The sequence below is a fragment of the Lethenteron reissneri genome, chromosome 63 (genome assembly GCF_015708825.2).
Source record: "Lethenteron reissneri isolate LAM-NWPU_2019-01 chromosome 63, ASM1570882v1, whole genome shotgun sequence".
In the NCBI taxonomy this organism is placed as follows: domain Eukaryota; kingdom Metazoa; phylum Chordata; class Hyperoartia; order Petromyzontiformes; family Petromyzontidae; genus Lethenteron; species Lethenteron reissneri.
In genome coordinates, this window is record NC_083841.1 from 2,021,366 (window position 1) to 2,030,449 (window position 9,084).

Genomic DNA, 9,084 nt, shown 5'->3' on the forward strand with positions numbered 1-9,084 from the left:
GCTCGCTCGTCACCGTGGCGTGCGCGATGACCACCACCACCATCACCACAACCACCACGTGGCTTTTATGTCGTGTTGTGCGCGGTGCTTTTAGCGCCACAGCGCGTGGATTTGTAGCGATTATTTTTATTTGTTTGCTGGTGACTTTGTGTGTTTCATATCGAAATCGCCTCCAGTGATTTTGCTGCTGGCGGCAATAAAAGTTGTTTAAAAGTCTCTCCTCTCTCTCTTTTATTACGATCAGAGGAATCGAGAAGATGCTCGGTGCAGTCGGCACTTTGCTTCGTTCATCATTTAGTTTTTTACGCGTTTCCCCTTTGTGAAACGAAATCAATCTGTGCTACTTTCTTCGTAGACACAAACACCAAGACGAAGAAGCACGCTCTGATCCTCCTCCTTGACCCTCCCCTATCTTGTTGTTGTTGGTTGACTTGCATCCCACTGGGATTGTTACACACAGCGTTGGTGTGCGAGGTTTTTTTCTGCAATATTTTGCTGTCTTTTCTTGGATTTTCTGCTTGCACTCAGTCGCATAGTCACTTTAAGATGTTTTTTGTTCATGTTTTTGTTTTTTGTTTGTTGCGGTTGCACCCGATTCAAGAGCCGAATGGCTCACAGGGCTATACCTCATAAATGAACTTGAACTTGAATCTCTCTACCCCCCTCTCTCTCTCTATCTCCTCGTGCGCATCTTCTTCGAACGCTGGGGGGGGGGCGGACAAGCCCCCCTCTGTGTCAGCGTGCACGGCACCTTCTGAATCACCACCACCACCACCACGTGGCTTTTATTTCGTGTTGTGCGCGGTGCATTTAGCGCCACGGCACCTGTGGATGGATCGAGTTTGTTGTTTGTGTTGCTGGTGACTTTGTGTGTTTCGTATCGGAAGCACCTCCAGTGCTGTTGCTGCTGGCGGCAATGAATGTTGTTTAAAAGTCAAAGTCTTTCTCTCTCCTACTCTCTCTCTCTCTTCCTCCGTCTCTCTACACAAATAATCAGCGCAGAGCTCACAGTGAGCGGCTTTGATTCGGCCGGACACGATGGGGAATCTGGCGACTGGGAGCCACCAGCGGGGCGGATACACCGTGCGGAGGAGGCGGTTCGAGTCCCGATACGGGCGTCAGGGAAACACTCAAACGCTCGCTCACACACTCGCTCACTCAAACACTCGCTCGCTCACTCACACACTCACACACTCACTCACACGCTCACTCACTCACACACTCACTCATACGCTCACACACACGCTCACTCACACACTCACACGCTCACACGCTCACTCACACGCTCACACGCTCACTCACACACTCACTCACTCACACACTCAAACACTCGCTCACTCACACGCTCACTCACTCACACGCTCACTCACACTCACACGCTCACTCACTCACACGCTCACTCACACACACTCACTCGCTCGCTCACACGCTCACTCACACACTCACACACTCAAACACTCGCTCACACACTCGCTCACTCACTCACACACTCGCACACTCACTCACACACTCACTCACACGCTCACTCACTCACACGCTCACTCACTCACACACTCACTTACTCACGCTCACTCGCTCACTCACTCACTCACTCGCTCACTCACTCACTCACCCACTCACCCACCCACTCACCCACCCACTCAGCAACCCACCCACTCACCCACCCACCCACTCACCCACTCACTCACCCACACCATCCAAATCCCCTGCCTCTCTCGACACAAATAATAATCAGCAGCAGCAGGAGGAGCTTTCAGTAGCCCGGGCGAGTGTGGGGAGCCCGAGTGTTGGGGCGCACGAGGTCCCGCGAGTCGGAGCCCCGCAGAGTGACGCACACGGCACGATGGTGATGACAGGGACCCCCACGTGGAGCCTGGGACAGACTCACGGGGCAAGTGCTGTTAGCGAGCAGCACCTGTGAAGGCCGAGGGGTGGGTGGCCAGCACCACGCCCGGCCGCCTTTGTCTCCCTAGTGGCGATGTTTTACACATCGCAACAGGTGCTCAATTGTTGAGGCTGAGTCGACCTAGAGGAGGGCCAGGACCGGGAAGGAAATTCGGGTCGCCGGGTTTTCAGCGCAGCGCGCTAACTACTGCACCACCGCTCCCAACGTGTCGACGATGTACACACACACGCACCCACTCGTTCATCCATCCACTCACTCATTCATCCACACACTCACTCATTCATCCACACACTCATTCATCCACACACTCACTCATTCATCCACACACTCATTCATCCACACACTCACTCATTCATCCACACACTCACTCATTCATCCACACACTCACTCATTCATCCACACACTCATTCATCCACACACTCACTCACTCATTCATCCACACACTCATTCATCCACACACTCACTCATTCATCCATACACTCACTCATTCATCCACACACTCACTCATTCATCCACACACTCACTCATTCATCCATACACTCACTCATTCATCCATACACTCACTCATTCATCCACACACTCACTCATTCATCCACACACTCACTCATTCATCCACACACTCACTCATTCATCCACACACTCACTCATTCATCCATACACTCAGTCATTCATCCACACACTCACTCATTCATCCACACACTCACTCATTCATCCATACACTCACTCATTCAGCTACACACTCACTCATTCATCCACACACTCACTCATTCATCCACACACTCACTCATTCATTCATACACTCACTCATTCATACACACACTCATTCATCCACACACTCACTCATTCATCCATACACTCACTCATTCATCCACACACTCACTCATTCATCCACACACTCATTCATCCACACACTCACTCATTCATCCATACACTCACTCATTCATCCACACACTCACTCATTCATCCACACACTCATTCATCCACACACTCACTCATTCATCCACACACTCACTCATTCATCCACACACTCACTCATTGATCCACACACTCACTCATTCAGCCATTGATCCATTGCCTCACTCGTTCATCCACTCACAGACTCACTCATCCACTCACTCACCCGCTCACTCACTTACTCATCCACTATTGTTCTCACTCACTCATTCACTCACCCACCCACCCAGTCACTCACCCACCCAAACTCACCTACCCACGCACCCACTCACCCACCCACTCACCCACCCATCCACCCACTCACCCACCCACCCACCCACTCACTCACTCACCCACCCACTCACCCACTCACCCACCCACCCACTCACCCACCCACCCACTCACCCACCCACTCACCTACCCACTCACCCACCCACTCACCCACTCACCCACCCACTCACCCACCCACTCACCCACCCACCCACACACTCACCCACCCACTCACCCACTCACCCACCCACCCACCCACTCACCCACCCACCCACTCACCCACCCACCCACCCACCCACCCACTCACCCACCCACCCACCCACCCACTCACCCACCCACCCACCCACTCACCCACCCACTCACCCACCTACCCACTCACCCACCCACTCACTCACTCACTCACCCACCCACTCACCCACTCACCCACCCACTCACCCACCCACTCACCCACTCACCAAAACCTACTCACCCACTCACCAACCCACCCACCCACTCACCCACTCACCCACCCACCCACTCACCCACCCACTCACCCACCCACCCACTCACCCACTCACCCACCCACTCACCCACCCACCCACCCACCCACTCACCCACCCACCCACTCACCCACCCACCCACCCACCCACTCACCCACCCACCCACCCACCCACTCACCCACCCACCCACTCACCCACCCACTCACCCACCCACCCACCCACTCACCCACCCACTCTCCCACCCACCCACCCACTCACCCACCCACTCACCCACCCACCCACCCACTCACCCACCCACCCACCCACCCACTCACCCACCCACTCACCCACCTACCTACTCACCCACCCACTCACTCACTCACCCACCCACTCACCCACTCACCCACCCACTCACCCACCCACTCACCCACTCACCCACTCACCCACCCACTCACCCACTCACCCACCCACCCACTCACCCACTCACCCACCCACCCACTCAACCACTCACCCACTCACCCACCCACTCACCCACTCACCCACTCACCCACCCACTCAGGCAATCACACTCTCGAGGCTTGTGACGTGGGTCTGATCCGTGATTTGTGTTGCCTTCGTCTCGCTCCCCACGCTCCCCAAGCTCCCCACGGGGTTATCAATCCTGGCTGGGAGTGGAAGGGGGGTCCCTGTGGCTAAAGCCCCCCCCCTCCCCCCGGCCTTCCCCCCCTCCCCGACCCACCCCCCCCCCCCCCCCCCCCCGCGATATGAGAGTTTTATGCTCGCGGAGCTGGGACCGAAATCCAGCGCCGGTCATTGATCGAGACGTGACGGACGCGAGCCATCACCACCGTCATCATCATAATTATCACCGCACCACCATCATCATCATCATCAACACCGCACCACCACCATCATCACCACCACCATCACACCACCACCACACCACCATCACCATCAACACCATCATCATCACCACACGACCACGCTCAGCACCATCAACACCATCATCATCACCAGCAGCACCAACACCATCAACACCATCATCACACCACCACATCAACAACATCATCACCGCACCACCACCATCAACACCATCATCATCACCACACGACCACCATCAGCACCATAAACACCATCATCACCAGCAGCACCCCCATTATCAACACCATAACCACCATCAACACCACAGAGAGAGATAGAGACACCCAGACCCAAGGCTCGAACCCAGACTCTCAGTGTCTCCGACACGGCCACTGTGAACCCCCTGGGAGAGAGAGACACCCAAACCCAGGGCTCGAACCCAGACTCTCAGTGTCTTTGACACGGCCATTGTGAACCCCCTGAGAGAGACACCCAGACCCAGGGCTCGAACCCAGACTCTCAGTGTCTCCGACACGGCCATTGTGAACCCCCTGAGAGAGACACCCAGACCCAGGGCTCGAACCCAGACTCTCAGTGTCTCTGACACGGCCATTGTGAACCCCCTGAGAGAGACACCCAGACCCAGGGCTCTAACCCAGACTCTCAGTGTCTCCGACACGGCCATTGTGAACCCCCTGAGAGAGAGACACCCAGACCCCGGGCTCGAACCCAGACTCTCAGTGTCTCTGACACGGCCATCGTGAACCCACAGAGAGAGAGACACCCAGACCCAGGGTTTGCACCCAGACTCTCAGTGTCTCCGACACGGCCACTGTGAACCCCCTGAGAGAGACACCCAGACCCAGGGCTCGAACCCAGACTCTCAGTGTCTCCGACAAGGCCGCTGTGAACCTCCTGAGAGAGACACCCAGACCCAGGGCTCGAACCCAGACTCTCAACCCCCTGAGAGAGACACCCAGACCCAGGGCTCGAACCCAGACTCTCAGTGTCTCCGACACGGCCACTGTGAACCCCCTGGGAGAGACACCCAGACCCAGGGCTCGAACCCAGACTCTCAGTGTCTCGGACACGGCCATTGTGAACCTCCTGAGAGAGAGACACCCAGACCCAGGGCTTGAACCCAGACTCTCAGTGTCTCCGACACGGCCACTGTGAACCCCCTGGGAGAGAGAGACACCCAGACCCAGGGCAAGAACCCAGACTCTCAGTGTCTCGGACACGGCCATTGTGAACCCCCTGAGAGAGAGACACCCAGACCCAGGGCTTGAACCCAGACTCTCAGTGTCTCTGACACGGCCACCGTGAACCCCTTGAGAGAGAGAGACACCCAGACCCATGGTTCGATCCCAGACTCTCAACCCCCTGAGAGAGAGAGACACCCAGACCCAGGGCTCGAACCCAGTGTCTCCGACACGGCCACCGTGAACCCCCTGAGAGAGAGAGACACCCAGACCCAGGGCTCGAACCCAGGCCCCTCACACCGCACGTGCCAGGCAAGGTGACACGGCCATCACGAGCCCCCACCCCGCGACCCCCCACACTTGATCGAGGCCAGCCACCTCTCCTCTGTGGAGCAGTTGACCCCAGACTGAACCGCATCCGTTGTTGGGGGAGGGTGGAGGGGGGGGGCCGAGGGGGTTCGGGGGATGGGGCTGAAAGGGATCAGGCAAGGCGAGACTCAAAAATAAACAAACACGGAATGTGACCGCTGTTGCCTCGCTCTCCAACTCACGCGAGAGCGATGATTTTTTTTTAAACATTCACCAAAATATGTTTTGAAATTTTTTGAAATCTATGATTTTATAAATTAATAAATAACGCAGCGAATTAATGAATTCTCGAGAATGGGGCGTTGATTCTCGAGCAAGATATTCCACCACCACCATCACCCAATCAGCCACGTGCCCCACGCGCACAGCCAAAGACAAAGATCCCCCGGGTAGCCTCCAACTAGCCGGGGGCAAGTGCTGATCGCGGGCAGCACGAACCTTGAAGCTGCTGCTGCTGCTGTTGCTGCTGCTGTTGCTGCTGCTGCTGTTGTTGCTGCTGCTGTTGTTGCTGCTGCTGTTGTTGCTGTTAAGCGGCACGGCGCAATGACGAGTCCAGCAAACCACTCCCGGCCGCCTTTGACTCCGCACGCGAGCACAGGGTACTCAATTGTTGAGGCTGAGTCGACCTAGGGGAGGCCCAGGACCGGTTCAGATAATCGTCGCGGCCGTGAGTGGCCGTGAGCGGGAATAGAACTCGGGTCGCCGGTTTCACGGCACAAGCGCGCTAACCGCTGCACCGCCGCTCCCCACTTGTTGATGACACACACACTGACACACACTCGCTCACTCACTCATTCAACCACTCATTCATCCATCCACTCACACGCTCACCTAACCACTCACTCACCCACTCGTTCATCCACTCACTCACTCACTCACCCACTTACTCATTCATCCACCGACACACTCACCTATCCACTCACTCACTCACTCACTCGTTTCACCACTCACTCGCTCACCCACTTACTCATGAATACATCGACTCACTCATTCATCCATTCACACACTCACCCATCCACTCACTCACCCACTTGTTCATCCACTCACTCACTCACTCACCCACTTACTCATTCATCCATTGACTCACTCATTCATCCACTCACACATCCACTTGAGGCTGAGTCGACCTAGGGGACGCTAACATACACACACTCCGTTATTCTACAGGTCTCTACGTGAGTCTATGGGTCTCTATGTGAGTTTACGGGTCTCTACGCGATTCTACGGGTCTCTGTGTGAGTCTGTGGGTCTCTATGTGAGTCTATGGGTCTCTATGTGAGTCTATGGGTCTCTGTGTGAGTCTATGGGTCTCTACGTGAATCTACGGGTCTCTGTGTGAGTCTATGTGTCTTTATGTGAGTCTATGGGTCTCTACGTGAGTCTATGGGTCTTCTACGTGAGTCTACGGGTCTCTGTGTGAGTCTATGTGTCTTTATGTGAGTCTATGGGTCTCGACGTGAGGCTATGGGTCTTCTACGTGAGTCTACGGGTCTCTGTGTGAGTCTATGGGTCTCTACGTGAGTCTACGGGTCTCTATGTGAGTCTACGGATCTCTGTGTGAGTCTACGGGTCTCTACGTGAGTCTACGGGTCTCTATGTGAGTCTACGGGTCTCTATGTGAGTCTACGGGTCTCTGTGTGAGTCTACGGGTCTCTACGTGAATCTACGGGTCTCTGTGTGAGTCTATGTGTCTTTATGTGAGTCTATGGGTCTCTACGTGAGGCTATGGGTCTTCTACGTGAGTCTACGGGTCTCTGTGTGAGTCTATGGGTCTCTACGTGAGTCTACGGGTCTCTATGTGAGTCTACGGGTCTCTGTGTGAGTCTACGGGTCTCTACGTGAATCTACGGGTCTCTGTGTGAGTCTACGGGTCTCTGTGTGAGTCTATGGGTCTTTATGTGAGGCTACGGGTCTCTATGTGAGTCTACGGGTCTCCACGCCCTCTACGTGAGCTCGTGTCTCGTAGCGGCGACCACAATAGCCCACTTGTCAACCTCGCAGCATTTGAGATATTCACCAGGAGGGGTTACTCCCGAGGGAGCTTTCGTCCGCGGGCAGGAGACGGAGCGCTGAAATTAGCCCTCGCGAGCCCAGGTGCTGGGCAGCGTTTGTTTAAACATCGGCCGCGCGGTCATGGATCAGAACAATGACCGAAAAGGCATCGACCCATCAAGCGGGCCAATTCCCCTACACACACCTACACGCACCTACACACCCACACACACCTACACACACACCTACACACACCTATACACACACACACACCTACACACACCTACACACACACACCTACACACACACCTACACACACCTACACACACCTACACACACACACACACCTACACACACACACCTACACACCTACACACACACACCTACACACACACACCTACACACACCTACACACACGCACGCGAGTTTATTCCATTCTGAGTGACTCGGGACCCCACACGGAGCGTGCTGACCCCCCCTCCCTCCATCCTCCTGTTCCACACCACAACCACCACCACAACCACCACAACCACCACCACAACCACCACCACAACCACCACCACCACAACCACCACCACCACAACCACCACCACAACCACCACCACAACCACCACCACACCACAACCACCACCACAACCACCACCACAACCACCACCACAACCACCACCACACCACAACCACCACCACAACCACCACCACAACCACCACCACAACCACCACCACCACCACAACCACAACCACCCCCACAACCACCACCACAACCACCACCACCCCCACCACCACCCCCACAACCACCACCACAACCACCACCACCACCATCACCACCCCCACCCCCACCACCACCCCCACAACCACCATTACCACCACAACCACCACCACCACAACCACCACCACAAGCACCACCACCCCCACCCCACCACAACCCCCACCACCACCACCACCCCCACCACCACCACCCCCACCACCACCACCACAACCACCACCACGAGCACCACCAGCGGTAGTGCAGTTGTTAGTGCACTGCGCTACGAACCCGGCGACCCGAGTTCGATTCCTGCTCACGGCCAACACCAGCGACGATTATCTGAACCGG